The sequence below is a fragment of the Zingiber officinale genome, chromosome 9A, assembly GCF_018446385.1.
Source record: "Zingiber officinale cultivar Zhangliang chromosome 9A, Zo_v1.1, whole genome shotgun sequence".
Lineage (NCBI taxonomy): Eukaryota > Viridiplantae > Streptophyta > Magnoliopsida > Zingiberales > Zingiberaceae > Zingiber > Zingiber officinale.
This window is the reverse complement of record NC_056002.1, coordinates 125795278-125810612: the sequence shown is the minus strand read 5'-3', so window position 1 is coordinate 125810612 and position 15335 is coordinate 125795278.

Below are 15335 nucleotides of genomic sequence, written 5' to 3'. Positions count from 1 at the left end.
CACGACTACAATGTGCAGGACCTGCATGTACTCCTGAGTTATCAGTCTTGGTGGAACAAGTTAGTAGATGAGTATGTAGTTAGTGTTGGGACCGATGTGCCCGCTAGAGGGGGGTGAATAGCGGCTCACCCAAATCGTTCGCTTCCTACGTTGTTAGCTTGCGCAGCGGAATAATACAAAAATAAACAAGCTAAACAAAATACAAGACAAGAAAGAATGCAAACCAAGCTACACGATCATTTACGTGGTTCGGAGATAAAGCTCCTACTCCACGGCGTGCCCGTAAGGTGGACGATCCCTATCCGTCGGTGGATTACTCCCCGGAAGACTTCCGGCTAGCTCAAACTCCTTGTGGGTGGAGAAACCTCACCACAAACTCACCAAGACCTCTTGGACACAAGGAAAACTCTTGAGCACTTGTAGACTACTAATTAGACCTTAACCAAGTCTAATTTCGTCACCTTGGCCGGCCATCCCAAGCTCCTTCTTATAGAGCTTGGAAGAAATCAGTAAGCTGATTTTCCCGTTACCAGTCGACTGGTCCTTGCACCAGTCGACTGGTGCCAACCCAACGGCTCTCTCAACGGCTCTCTACTAGTCAAGCTACAGTACACCAGTCGACTGATGAAACCACCAGTCGACTGCTACAGTACTGCTACAGTACGCTACAGTACTGCTACAGTAAACCCTAGTTTTGGATTTTACCCCGAGTACATTCACTCAGCACTCGTTCTCGCCCGACCAACCTAGACCTAACCTTCTAGCCTCCTCCATCAGCCTTGCGTCCCTCGGATGCCTTCCCATCCTTCACGTCTTGCCTTCTGGAGCTTCCATCGGCCTTGTCATTGTTGTCGGGTCTTCCTTTGCCAAGAGGTCGCGCCTCCGGGACTTCATCCATTGCCAAGTCACACTTGGACTTACGTTGCCAAGACTACATGCTTGGACTTACACCGCCAAGACTCATCCTTGGACTTTCCTCCTTTGCCAAGATCACACTTGAACTTACGTTGCCAAGACTACATGCTTGGACTTACACCGCCAAGACTCATCCTTGGACTTTCCTTGTTGTACCTATATCCTGCACACTCACAATGCATATCAAATACAACAATAAACCTAACTTAAACCTTTGTCCAAACATCAAAACCTAGGGCACCTAGATTGCTCCAACAATCTCCCCCTTTTTGATGTTTGGCAACCTGTTTAAGTTAGGGAAACATAAATACAATACATATGTAAATAAATATGCAAATCAACTCATGCATAGATAATGGAACCTAAATCCCTAGGCTCCCCCTTCACCTAAGCTCCTCCTTGAGCTAGGATTTCCCGCAAAGGTAAACTTCTCCCCCTTTGCCTAAACAGTCGCTCCCCCTTCACCTAAGCTCTCCCTCGAGTTAGGATTTCTTGCAAAGGTGTATAGGTTTCTCACTTAAACCTAGACTTCTCCCCCTTTGTCATACATCAAAAAGAGCTCCAACAATATCCCAATTGTTGAAAACATGTCATCCAAATTGACCCTAAACTCATGTATTTATCCCCCATGGATCTCATACATTTAAACGAGTTGACACGGTCAAGAACAACGTTGAAAAACACTTTTAGGCTGGTATCAGTCGACTGAACTAGGTACCAGTCGACTGCCCCCTTCGACAGAACCTTACAGAAGCATTCTGTGGTCGAAATCTACTGTTACCAGTCGACTGGTATCATCACCAGTCGACTGGTATCGAAAAACTGAGCTTACAGAGACATTCTGTGCTCAAAAATACTGTTACCAGTCGACTGGTATCTGCACCAGTCGACTGGCACCCTATTTCTGTAAAAATCAGCCTTTTCAGGCCAACTTCAGAAATGCACCAGAAATTCCCTAGACCTCCAAAAATTTCCAAATTTTGTGGAGAGGTCTATTGTACCCTTGTCTACTTGGGAAAAATATATATAAAAATATATTTATCACAGATCCCAAGATTGACACAAAATTCAAAGCTAGCTAAATAGTTCAATTGAACCTTGACCTAAAGTCCTAGTTTCAGCTTCCTCTTGATGTATCTGCCCATACTAAACCACAATACTTTACTAGCATGGGTTTATATGGCATCTATACATCAACAACTAATTTTCATGCAATATAAACCCAATTCATATTTCTATGCACGAAACACATCCCAATTGTGCCAACCAAGTATAATAGAGACTCAAATCCATCTCTAATCCCTTTGGCACATCTTGGTTCACTTAAGATCATTTACCATATGTCCCAAAGACTCTTTGAGCTCTCTCTTGAGCTCTTAATCTTAGCCACCTCCCTAGGTGACTCATTTACTATGACTATGCCACTTCGGTGCACCTCAGGTGACACTTGGCCTACAAAACTCTCCTTCATAACTTTAGACACCTTGTCTTTGGTTAATTTGTCTTTAATCTTGGACACCTCATTCTTGCTATAATTATATGCTACCCTAGCATATTCCTTCTTATTGGCCTTGGATGACTCTCCCTTGTCCTTGGTAACATCTCTCATACCAATGTCATGTGCTACCTTAACACTTGACCTCCTTTTGGTCTTGGAAAAGATTTTTATGTTTTAAAGGAGTAACTCCCCCTAAAAACATGGTTAAACTTTTATCATTGCACCAACAATGACTTGGGGTTCCTAAATAATTAGGAAAACCAAAACTTGAAGTTTTGAGGTTAAAAATTCAATAATGAAACTAACCTCAACCGAAACTTCACTTTGGTTTTTCTTAACCAAACCATACTTGTTTTCATCATGAAAACTCATGTAGACATTATTTAGAGTACTTTATCAAGGAAAAATAGTTTTCTATGAAAATACTTCTTATTTTCAAAGATTGACACAAATTTGAAAACTCTTGAAAATTTCAATGTTTTCTCCTAGTTTGTGTCTAACTTTCCAATGATGATTACTATCAAAAGATAGTCTTCACCAAGGTTTTTCAAAAGTATTTTGAAATCATTTTTAAAACCAATATCCAACCACGTTCTTTGGGCTCAATGCACATGACTTGTACATTAGCTTTCCCAATGATTGGAAGACACATAACTATGTGTTTTGATGAACCTAAAACTCAACAAGATGCACTAGATCAACATCTTGAGTTTAGTTCACCATCTTAACATCTCACTTGTATCTAACGTGTATTAAAACACATACAAGTCACCTTATAGTTCTTTGTGAGATGTATATTTGGTCTTGCCCTAAACTAAGGGATCATGCATCTCTATCTAGGCATTGTAAAAATCATGATCATCCATCTAGGATGCCACTTGATATAATCCCTCTTGTTGGGATATTTACCATTTATAATAGATGTCATTTGTCCTTAAATAACAAGGGAATTAAAGTAATGCATGATGTTACATGGCATACATCAAAATAAGCAATTTTCAAAATGAAAAGCAAGCTATAGCTACATGATGTATGTATGACATGACATGGTAATAAAATATGAATGCTAAATATAAATATGATGTCATGACATATGATAGGCAAACAAAACATGGCAAGTTAGCATAAATAAAATTTACCTAGATTACCTATCTAAGTATTCTTAACCCTAGCTAACTCAAAATTTAACCCTAAATTGCCCATGATTTTCCATGAAAATGCCAAAACCCAATTTTGATATTTATTTTTCCTTTCTAAATTTGTGTCATTTTAACTTAAACAAATTTCTCAAAGTATGGCACATTTTACTCTTTCCAAGAGTAAATGAAATCAAATTAAAACTTAGATTTGCCTTTTACCTTTTAAGAAAAGATCAAAAACCCCAACTTGGCATTTCTTATCCTTTTCTAAATGTGTCAATTTAAATTAAGTTTAAAACCTCAAAGTTTGACACATTTCACTCTTCCAAAGAGTGAACATCTTACATTATGACCTAGATTTTTCTTTAATTACTCTAAGAAGATACCAAAATCTCAATTTGGTATTTCATATGTTTTTCCACATTGCGCCAATTTAATTCAAACATAATTCCTTAAGATTTGCCACATGTTACTCTTTTCCAAGAGTGACAATTTGGATTAAGGTTTACATTTTCCTTAATTCCATAAGAAAATGTCGAATTCCAAATTTGGCATTACTTTTGCTTCTCTCTAGTGTGTCAATTTAAATTAGATTTAACTCCTCAAATTTTGACACATTTTACTCTTTCAAAGAGTAACACTTATCATCCTTTTCATTTTCAAAGGTTAACAATCACCTTGAAAATGCTCTCAAGTGTCAACTTTCCCAATGTTGGGTTAACTACCTTTCCAATTGGAGTTGACACTCTTTAAACCCATCTAGGGTGTAGAGAATATGTTCCTAGGAACCCAATACCTATTGGTGCTCCTTGGATGCTCTAGGTACTCACTAGGGATGACTTCCCTAGATACCTTCCTAAGGACCTTTCTAGGCTTCTTAGAAACCTTGGTCACTTCCACTAGGTCACTTCTAGGGCTAACTCCCCTTGTAACCTTATTTGTGACTTTGTTTGGCCTTTTTGGAGCCTTAGTCACCTTTACTAAGTCAACTTTAGGGATGACCTCCCTTGTGACCTTCTTTGTAACATTATTAGACTTCTTAGAAGTCTTAGTCACATTGGTCTTTGCAAAAGTACTCTTAGGGACAACTTCCCTTGTACTTTTAGCTTGACCACTAAACCTAGGGTTGGTCCCATAATTATATGAAACCCTATGAAAGGAAGTCACATCCTTCTTGGCTTTAGGTTTGTATGCCAAACCTATATAGCCATTGGATGGCTCTTGTCTAGCTTTTCCTAGGTTATGCTCATTTTGACCCCTAAGAATATTTTCCATTCTTGCTAGGGTTCTTTCTAAATTATCAAGTCTTGACCTCAAGACTTGGTTTTCCGTCATTGAATCCATAGACTTGGATTTTTCTTGACCCCTATGAGCATTTCTATATCTAGGCATATATCTATAATCCTTAGAGTTATTGCCTAAATTGTTATTTACCTTCCTACCCTTAGATGTGATAAATCTAGCATGAGGAGGGATATATTTATCCTTAGATTTATCATGCATTCTATTTTCATGATAAATAGCATTATAATGATTTAAATTTTTACTAGCATTCAAGTTAGGGTTTACCTCCCTTACTCTTGAAGCTCTCTTCTTCTCCCACTTCTTCAAGTGCACCAATTTCTTGAGCTCTCCTCTCCTTGGGCACTTTGTGTGGTAGTGACCCCACTCACCACATGTAAAGCACCTAATGTGCTTCTTCTCCTCCTTCTTCTTCCTACAACTCACATTAGTTTCTAAATTAACTTTAGTGAGTTTAGGGTTTACCTCTTTTACCTTCTTGAGTGAAGGACACCTACTCTTGTAGTGCCCCATCTTACCACACTCAAAGCATTTGATGTGGTCCTTTGTGCTCTTCTTGGTAGTTGAGGTGGAGGGTTGAGCTTCCAAGATCTCCTCTTCCTTGGATTGCTCTTCTTCTTCTTCTTCACTTGAAGATGTCGATGATTCCACTTCTTCCTCCCTTGAAGATGTGGATGATACCTCCTCATCTTCCTTCTCCTCCTCGGATGTTGACCTTATGTCAACATCGGATTGGTCCTTCTCTTCTTGGACCAATGAGCCCTTCTCCTTGGACTCCTCTACTACTTGGAATTGTGACGGGTCTTCATGATAGGCAATGATCTTTTTCCAAAGATCACATGCACTTGTGCATTCACCTACACTCACAATGATATTAGAAGGTAGTAAATTATGCAAAATTCTCATTACCTCCTTGTCCGCCTCCGATTGCTCTCGTTGCTCTTCGGTCCAATGCCGAGGTCGGAGGCGTTTACCCTTCTTGTTCGTAGGAGCTTCAAATGGGTCACTCAAGACAACCCATTGATTCCAATCCATTTGGAACCATGTCTCCAACCGCTTCCTCCAATAATTGAAGTCTTCTTTGTCATACGGAGGTGGAATTCGGATATCCCATCCGAGCGGTCCTTCGGACTCCATCTTCTTCTTCCTCTAGCTTCTTGCTCTCTTGGCGGTTAGTCCGTAGAAGAGCGACCTCGCTCTGATACCAATTGTTGGGACCGATGTGCCCGCTAGAGGGGGGTGAATAGCGGCTCACCCAAATCGTTCGCTTCCTACGTTGTTAGCTTGCGCAGCGGAATAATACAAAAATAAACAAGCTAAACAAAATACAAGACAAGAAAGAATGCAAACCAAGCTACACGATCATTTACGTGGTTCGGAGATAAAGCTCCTACTCCACGGCGTGCCCGTAAGGTGGACGATCCCTATCCGTCGGTGGATTACTCCCCGGAAGACTTCCGGCTAGCTCAAACTCCTTGTGGGTGGAGAAACCTCACCACAAACTCACCAAGACCTCTTGGACACAAGGAAAACTCTTGAGCACTTGTAGACTACTAATTAGACCTTAACCAAGTCTAATTTCGTCACCTTGGCCGGCCATCCCAAGCTCCTTCTTATAGAGCTTGGAAGAAATCAGTAAGCTGATTTTCCCGTTACCAGTCGACTGGTCCTTGCACCAGTCGACTGGTGCCAGCCCAACGGCTCTCTCAACGGCTCTCTACTAGTCAAGCTACAGTGCACCAGTCGACTGATGAAACCACCAGTCGACTGCTACAGTACTGCTACAGTACGCTACAGTACTGCTACAGTAAACCCTAATTTTGGATTTTACCCCGAGTACATTCACTCAGCACTCGTTCTCGCCCGACCAACCTAGACCTAACCTTCTAGCCTCCTCCATCAGCCTTGCGTCCCTCGGATGCCTTCCCATCCTTCACGTCTTGCCTTCTGGAGCTTCCATCGGCCTTGTCATTGTTGTCGGGTCTTCCTTTGCCAAGAGGTCGCGCCTCCGGGACTTCATCCATTGCCAAGTCACACTTGGACTTACGTTGCCAAGACTACATGCTTGGACTTACACCGCCAAGACTCATCCTTGGACTTTCCTCCTTTGCCAAGATCACACTTGAACTTACGTTGCCAAGACTACATGCTTGGACTTACACCGCCAAGACTCATCCTTGGACTTTCCTTGTTGTACCTATATCCTGCACACTCACAATGCATATCAAATACAACAATAAACCTAACTTAAACCTTTGTCCAAACATCAAAACCTAGGGCACCTAGATTGCTCCAACAGTTAGTTATGCTTGGTTACCCATATTGACTCTCTTACTGTTATAGTAAGTACTTCATCTGAGACTGCATCCTTTGATCTCTTGACAGTATATTATGTAGGAACGTTAGGCCGGCTAGAAGGGGGTTGAATAGCCCTGCAAAAATCAAAACACAAACCAACCCTTCTCGAACTCTTAAAGTGACACTTGTAAAATAATCAAAGCAATAAACTAAGATCAGAACAGAAAACGAGGCATCAAGTTTTGACTTGGTTACAACCGGGGAGGTTGTTAATCCAAGAAAGATGATCGCACTAGAATTTCTCCTTCAGGCGGAGAAGTCTCTTACAAAGTTGAAGCGCACAACAGAAGCTAACTACAGAAAGCGTACAAGTGTTTGAAAGAAATGCGTGAGTTCTGAATTGATGAAAAGCTTCTGGACCAAGGCTATATTTATAGCCTTGGTCGGGGCGCCTGGAAGGGTTCTGGGCGCCCTGGGGGGGATAAATTTTATCCCCCAACGTTCAGATCGAGTTTTGACTCGATCTGGTGAAAATACTGGGTCCGGGCGCCCCGGGCTACTCCGAGCGCCCCGGAGCCCAAAGTCAACAGCCGTTGACTTTTTCGTCCGGGACCTCTTCTCTGGTTCAGTCCCGCCTCGGTCCGGTTCTTCTCCTCCGGATCCGCTCACTTGGGTGATCTGCCATCCGGAAAAGGGCTCACCCGAACCCAACTTCTGGTCTTCTCGAGCGGGCTTCCCTCCTGCTTCTCGTCCCTCGGAATCGCCGCGTGTTTCCTTCTCGTCCGCCGGCGTACTCATCCGCAGTCTTCGTCCCTCAGATGCAACGCGTGCCATCCTTCTCGCTAGCTGCGTCTCTTGCTCCCCGAGCAATCTTCCGCTCCGGCTTTCGTCCCTCGGAACCACCGCACGCTTCCTTCTCGTCCACTGGGGTACTCTTCCGCAGCACCTCGTCTCTCGGACTGTCGTCCTTCTCACTAGCTGCGTCTTCCACTCGACTACCTGTGTTCCTAAGCTCCTGCACACTTAGACACAAGGTTAGAAACACACAGGATTTAACTTAACTTGTTGATCACACCAAAACAACCTTGGGGTTCCAACATATTATTCATGTACTATTTTCTTATATCCACTGAATATTTTATACTCACTACCCGTTAATGTTCTTTGATTCTCCAAGTTAGTAGATAGAGGATGTGTGTCACTCAGAGGTCCTAGCTGTCGGTCCCGCTCGAGTTGGATTTCTGTTGAGTTGCTTCATTTTATTGTTCCTGTTGCTTATGGTTGCAGTTTCTTTCTGTATTTGATTTTGAGTATGTTTACATGTACATGCATATATACAAGCATTATCATTTTTAGCTTGTTTTGTTGCCTTTAAGTGATTTGATATCGATTATTGCATATATTGTCACTAGGGGTACCATCCATTTTGGAGGACAAGTATACTCTTGAGGCGTGACAGGTGGAAATCTTAGTGAGTGAAGTCAGACAATGTTAGATGTTGAGGGATGTCCTAAGACAATCGTCTTATGGTTTTACTATTTATTTGATAAATATAGATTCACTATTTGAGTGCATATTATATATTTAAATAGTCTTAAACTCATTTACTGAATGCCCATAATACAATTCATAGCATGAGAGAATTTGTGATTAGATCACAACTTGTGATTATCTTTATATGTGCAATTATGAACGTATTAAAATTTCCCTAGTCGTCGAATTGGTGCATTTAGATATCATCAATTCTGTAAGACTAACACGAGTTATACTCTTTGGTTCGGCCAAGCAGTTGTTTATTACGAGCTGGAGACATTGAGATGCCATGAGTTAAATGTGGATGCTAGTTATGATAACTAGTTCATTGAAATGACTTGTCGTCAAACTTCATATGGTTCTATACATATATAAATATTTTTGTGAAATTCTTACTGCAGCTTGAGTGCAAGTTTCCTTCGATTAAGGTATATAAGTCATCTTGGTCATAGAAGCTTATACTTTGACATATTAAGCAAACATCTCTTGGAGGCGTGGACCTGAGATAATTGGGTATAAGTCAAAGTACCCAAATGTGTTTGGATAGCCCATAGAGGATTCACTACTCCTTGCGAGGAGACGTATACCCTATGGATACTTGTTAGGATTATTACTCAAAGTCTTTAGTTAAAGCATCACATGTTAAGAGTATGAAACTCTTGTACACATGTACGAGTAATTTGAAGCCGTATAATGAGGAAGTATTACATGGGTTAGGTGTGATGTAGTCAGCCTAGTGGGGGCAGACATATGCACCATGTTCTGAACCAAGTGGGTATAAGACAAGTGAATGGAACGAGGCATGACTCACTGTAGCTGTTGTAGGGTTCAGAATTAGTTTTGAGATCAATTATGATTTTTCGATTAATTAGGGATTGGTCCTGTCCGAGAGCGAGTAGACAGACGCTGGGTAGACGACGCTCACATTGACTGGATGTCGACCGAAGATGACGTGAACCTCTGACGAGTTGAGCCTGCAACCACAAGTCGTTAGTGCCGAGCTAGGGAGGGGTTCTCCGGCGATGTCCTTCCGATGCTCAAGTCAATCACCGGCAAGCGAATGAAGAATGAAGTAGAAAGGAGCAGCGTAACTGTAGCTACAGTGATCCAAGCATACCTCCGATGAAGCTTTAGGGCTTCTTATATAGGGCTTTCCGAGAGGTGCATGCACGCTTCCCAAGGTGTGCACGCTTCTCAAAGCATACTTGGAAAGGAGGTGTCAAAAAAGCGTGTCTGACGCCATACCTTAACAGCCCGGGCATATCCCTGACGTGACAGTGGTAACTTCCACCGTATGATTTCCTATCTGACCCTACCACCGACCACGCCGCCTGTCAATGACACTGATCCCCAAGAAGATATCACCAACTGCTCCCTTTGTCTGTTATTGGGCCGAGCGGGAGAGCCACTCGGCCAGTCGGCTGTCCGGGCGATGCAACGGTCGGGCCGAACGCCCGCTCGACCAATGATTTGATGTCCAGCTCCGCTTGTTAGGCTGAGGCTCCTTCGCCTACCGGGTCGAGGCTGCGTCCACTGCTCGGGCGAGCGGGGTGGACGTTCGGCCCTTGTCTTTCCCTGCTTGAGTTTCATGAGCGTCGGAAGCTCGGTGTTCGACCGAGCTGTTGAAGTGTCGGACCCGCTACTCCTCCTGCTGATCGAGAAGATATCTCTCCTGCTCGGATGCCAACCCAGGACCTTGACCACTTTGACCTCCTACCGGGCGGGCCCTATCTTACCGCCAGATCAGGGGATCATGATGTATTACTAGGTGTCGCTCATGATCGTTTCATAATTAAGCAGTTAATTATGAACGACCAAGATGTACTACAGAAGTACGGATGAGCCACATTTCTTATGAAAGAGTTGGACATTATTTGGTTTAGTCATGAATTAATTGGTTTAGCCATGAACCAACTTGATTTAGTTATGAGTCAAACCAAAGGATTAATGAGCTAATTTTTAATTAAGGCATAATGAGTTGGATTTATACTTTCTAATCCAACTCATTAAAGAGGATTATATATTAATATGGTTAAGAGAGAATTAATATACAATTCATTATTGGCTTGATTAGGTTTTGGAAACCTAAATCCAATACTCCTCTCTCCCTCTCCCTTGCCATAGGCCACAACAAGATGGTCTCTTCTTGTTGTTGTGAGCCGCCCAAAGGAAGAAGATCTTCCTTTTGCTTCTTCTTCCTCTTCTTGATCCTTCTCCTTCGCTCATGGCTAGTACCTTCTGAAGGTGAAGCTTGTTCTCTTAGAGATTGTCTTGAAGAGCTTAGCATGGATACGAATAAAGGCGAGGTTCAATAACGTCACAAAAGGTTGATGTCATTCTCGTTACAAGTCATTCTTATGGTATACCTAGAATAATTATTATTTGATTTTATTTTGTTTTATGATCTTATCTGCGCGATTTTATATTGCATGTGTGATGAAATAAATTAGTTTATTTATCATTAAGTCTTCCACTATGCATGTTTATGAAACGTGTTTTTAGTATACACTACATTAGGCATATCGAACAGACAATGGAAGCCCTAGTGAGTGAAACTTGACCTTAATGAGTGAAGCTAGGTGGTGGAAGTCTTGGTGAGTGAACTCAGACAATTAAAGTCCTATTGAGTGAAGTTAGGTGGAGAAAGTCCTAGTGAGTGAAGCTAAATAGTGGAAAACTCTAGGGGGAGGTAACTCTAAGTAATGAAAAGTCTTAGAGGAGTAAACTTCAAGTACGTGTGATCAAATGGTTTCTTGTCGACCACTTACGGTCGATCGGACTAGGGAATCTTGAAAGCTACTAACACTGATTTATTTTAATATTTTATATTGATTGTGCTAACTTGGTGTTGCAGGAAAGTCTTAGTTGATCATGTTAATCAGACACTAAGCAAAATTAGAGAAAATTCAAACAAGTCTTGAGGACAAAATGTTTGCAGATAAGGTCAGGTAAGAAACTAGAGAGATCCAGCAAGGACGTTTTCCCGGTTGAGGGAACAGTAGGTGTCGGTCTAACCTAGAATTTCAGTGAAACCCAAAGTCAAGACCAGACAATCTTGAGACAATCAATTTAACTTTAATACTATTTTTTTTTTTTTGTCTATTTTGCTAACTCTATGGTGTAAGACATCAAAGTTAGAAGTTGGTTGGAAAGGGACTTCAAGGCAATAGGAAGGATCCAAGCGCCCGAAGGTCCAAGCGCCCGAAATGGCCAGAATCCAACTTCGCTAATAGATGAGTTGCCAGATGTTGGTTGGATGGCCTACATCATCATCCAGGCGCTTAGGAGTGGTCTAGGCATCCAGAAAGTGATAAAGACGACTCAGATGAGGCTTCACCGAGGAGCAACCACCTTAGCAGTCCTGAAATCCAGAAGGGATCCAGGCGCCCAGAGATGGATAATCTCATCGATGAAGGTGGATTGGATAGGCTTCAGTGGAGGCACTTGGGGGTAGTCCGAGCGCCCAGAAAAGCATATAAAAGAAGCTTCAACTAGCAGTTTTAGGACATCAATTTAGGCAACATTTCTCCGCAATTCCTCGACCGTCCAGTTTCTCCGACTTTATATTACTGCTATGCTGCAACGCTATTACACTCAACTACTACAGACGGACCAATAGCAACACACAAGTGCATTGATCTTCATCTAAGTATTGGGTAACGGTTTTATTTAAAGTTAATCATTGCATGAAGAAAGTGTAGGTGTTGTTACACTCTCTTCTTTGTTTGTGTATTCAATTGCGATTGATTAATGGATTACTCGTCGGAATGGTCCAAAGGGTTTGGGTCTTGCAATAGGAGTCATCGAAGGTTTCGAACCAAATAAATCGTTGTGTTCTGTTTTTGTTCTTTTCGTATTTAGTTTATTTTTCTGCTATACGTACATTCGTTTTAAATAAGCCAAAAAAGAAACATTTTCAACACACACGTGATTCACCCCTCCTCTCACGTGCAAACGATCCTATACTTCCTTTCCCTTTTTCTTGTGCTTGCGGTGTCCTTGGCTCGAAGACTTCCTCCAGTCGACCTCCAACCCAGCTCTCCAAAAGTCCACCGCTCATCGCTTTCATACGGAATCAATAAATATTTTCTTTTTTACTTCTTAGTACAATGTTGTTTTGATGCATTTGGTAAACACTTCGGTTAGGTTTCAGTTTGTTTTTCTAATTTTTATCACCTTTTTTTTACTTTCAATTTCTAATTGTGGCAAAAAAGATAACTCTCACTTGGCCCCTACACAATTAACAAATTAATATGGTCGTGCAAATGGATTCTTTTTTTAAGACAAACTTGAAGTGCCTTGTGTTTATTTTATTTTATTTTTATAATTGAGGTATTTAATTTTTCGAACGAACTAATCTTGGAAGTGATGATTGATCCATTCCTATAAAAAGTTTCTATTGATAATTAGAATAAATCGAAAAGCACTAATGAAAGTTCATCCAAATAACTAACATTCATAAGCCCACATCTTACTCGAGGGGGAATCTCCTATATTACACAGTAACTAAGATTCAAATCTTAGATCGCTTAGTAAAATGTGTTTTGTTCATAGACCTTGCACCTTGACATACTAGGATTTGTTGTAGAAAATGAAACCTTTATGCTCTATTTATTTGGGATGACGAATTTAAAAATTAAGAAAAAATGTATACAGAGAAAATTTTTCACTGTTTACTCAATAAGGATAGTTAATCATCCTTTTCGTTATTTACTTCTTTTCAAATAATGGATAGATCTGTAGATCATTTTTTTTTTTTTGTTTTTTTTCATCCTCCCAAAATCGTGTGGAAAGCACATTAGTCCTTTCCTCACACGTGTTGGCACCATCTCCGCCACCGCCCTCCTCACCGTCTCCTCCTCCTCTGAGCCACTTCTCTTCCCTCCTTCCATTCTCGTACGCCTCCAACCAATCCAACTTACAACTCCTTCCTCCGCTCCTCCTTCTACGCCGCCGTCACCAACACATCCACGCCTCGCACTCACAGGTGACTCGCCCGTGAGTAGGTGAGCAACCTTGCGCTCGCCAACGAGCAAGCGAACAAGAAGGCAGCTTCATGCTTGCAGGCGAGCAGGTGGCGACCTCACGCTCGCACGGCCTCACGCTTGCCTACGACAAAGCGAGCAGGTTGCTCGACCAAGAGCGGGCAGGCTGCCTCGCGCTCGCCTGCGAACAAGCGGGCGGTCATGAGCAGGAGGGCAACCGCGAGCAGGCGGACGTCTGGGGGCACTCGTCCACGAGTAGGTGGTGGCCAGGACGCTCGCCCACGAACATGCTGCCGGGGCGCTCGCCCATGAGTAGGCGGCTGGGGGAGCTCGCCTACCAGCAGGCGACCTGGTGCGCTTGCCCATTTTTTTGTTTCTCTTTTTTGTCTTCCTTTTTGTAGTGATTCGTTACCCATCCGTTGCCTTTCTTTTCCTTTCGTTACCCATCAACAAATCTTTTAGCGGGAACAGAGAATCAAAACATGTGCGGGTGAGCAAAAGATAATTTAAATCGAATTAATCGATTGAATTTAGAAGGATTCGGTTAATTCAAAATTTTATTTTTCTAAAAAAAATATTAGTTTTTTAGATTTTGATTTTGATTTTAAATTTTATAAATCAATTAAATTGAAATCTCATCATCAATCATCGATTGATATATCTAGATCGGACACAACTCGACTGATAAACTAATTTAATTTGATTGCTCAATATCGGTCGATTGATAACATTATCAGTTGGAGCAAATAATGCTCAGGTGGCTCAATATCGTCAGCACTCGGCTTGATATAGACAGGTAAATAATGGGGGACATTTTGTTGGCGAACAATTTGTCGGAGATATTTGAAAATTATCTGAATTTAAATACTTGAATTAAATTAACTTATTTGTCAATACGACTTGAACTGATAATCTCAGGTTGCCAGTAAGGATTGGGTTTTTGCTAATTGCTGAGTGAAGTCTAAGCTTCGAGTCTGAACAGCAGAGTTCGAGCGGACTGAAAGGTCGGGCGAGTAAGCAGTAGATTGGTCGACCGGGCAGACAGATCAAGCGACAGTTAGACCAGGCAAGCTCGACCAGACAGAGAGCTGACCGGGCGAGAGACTGGCCGGGTGAGCAGACAAGCCGAATGAGAGGCCAGTCAGGCGAACAGACAGGTTGAGTGAAAGGCTGGTTGGGCGAATAGGCAGGCCGAGCGAGAGGCCAGTCGGGTGAACAGACAGGCCGAGCGAGATGGTGTCGGCCGAACAAAGAGGTTGAGCGGACGAAGAGGTCGATCGGGCTAGTGGACGTAGAGGCTGAGCGAGATGACCAAGTGTCTGAGCAAGTGGCTGGCCGAGCTTTGACACCGAGCGGGACCAGCAGAACAGAGAGAGCAACCAACTGCAAATATTGATGTAGTTTCCTTGAAAGAGATTAGCCCTACCTCCAATAGTGCTTCGAGGTTTACATAGGTCGTCTGTTTCCTATGATACAACGGTTAACCGTGATTCCAACCAAGCACTGGTGATCACGGCGAACTGAGTAGCACCCGATTGCTATCACGGGTGGAGAACTTCTACTACTTTTTGTGTGTGTATAAACCTATGATCGCAACCTCCTTATATAGGAGCTCAGATCAACGTCTGCGTTAATAGGCGATTAATGACCATTACTCACCGAGCT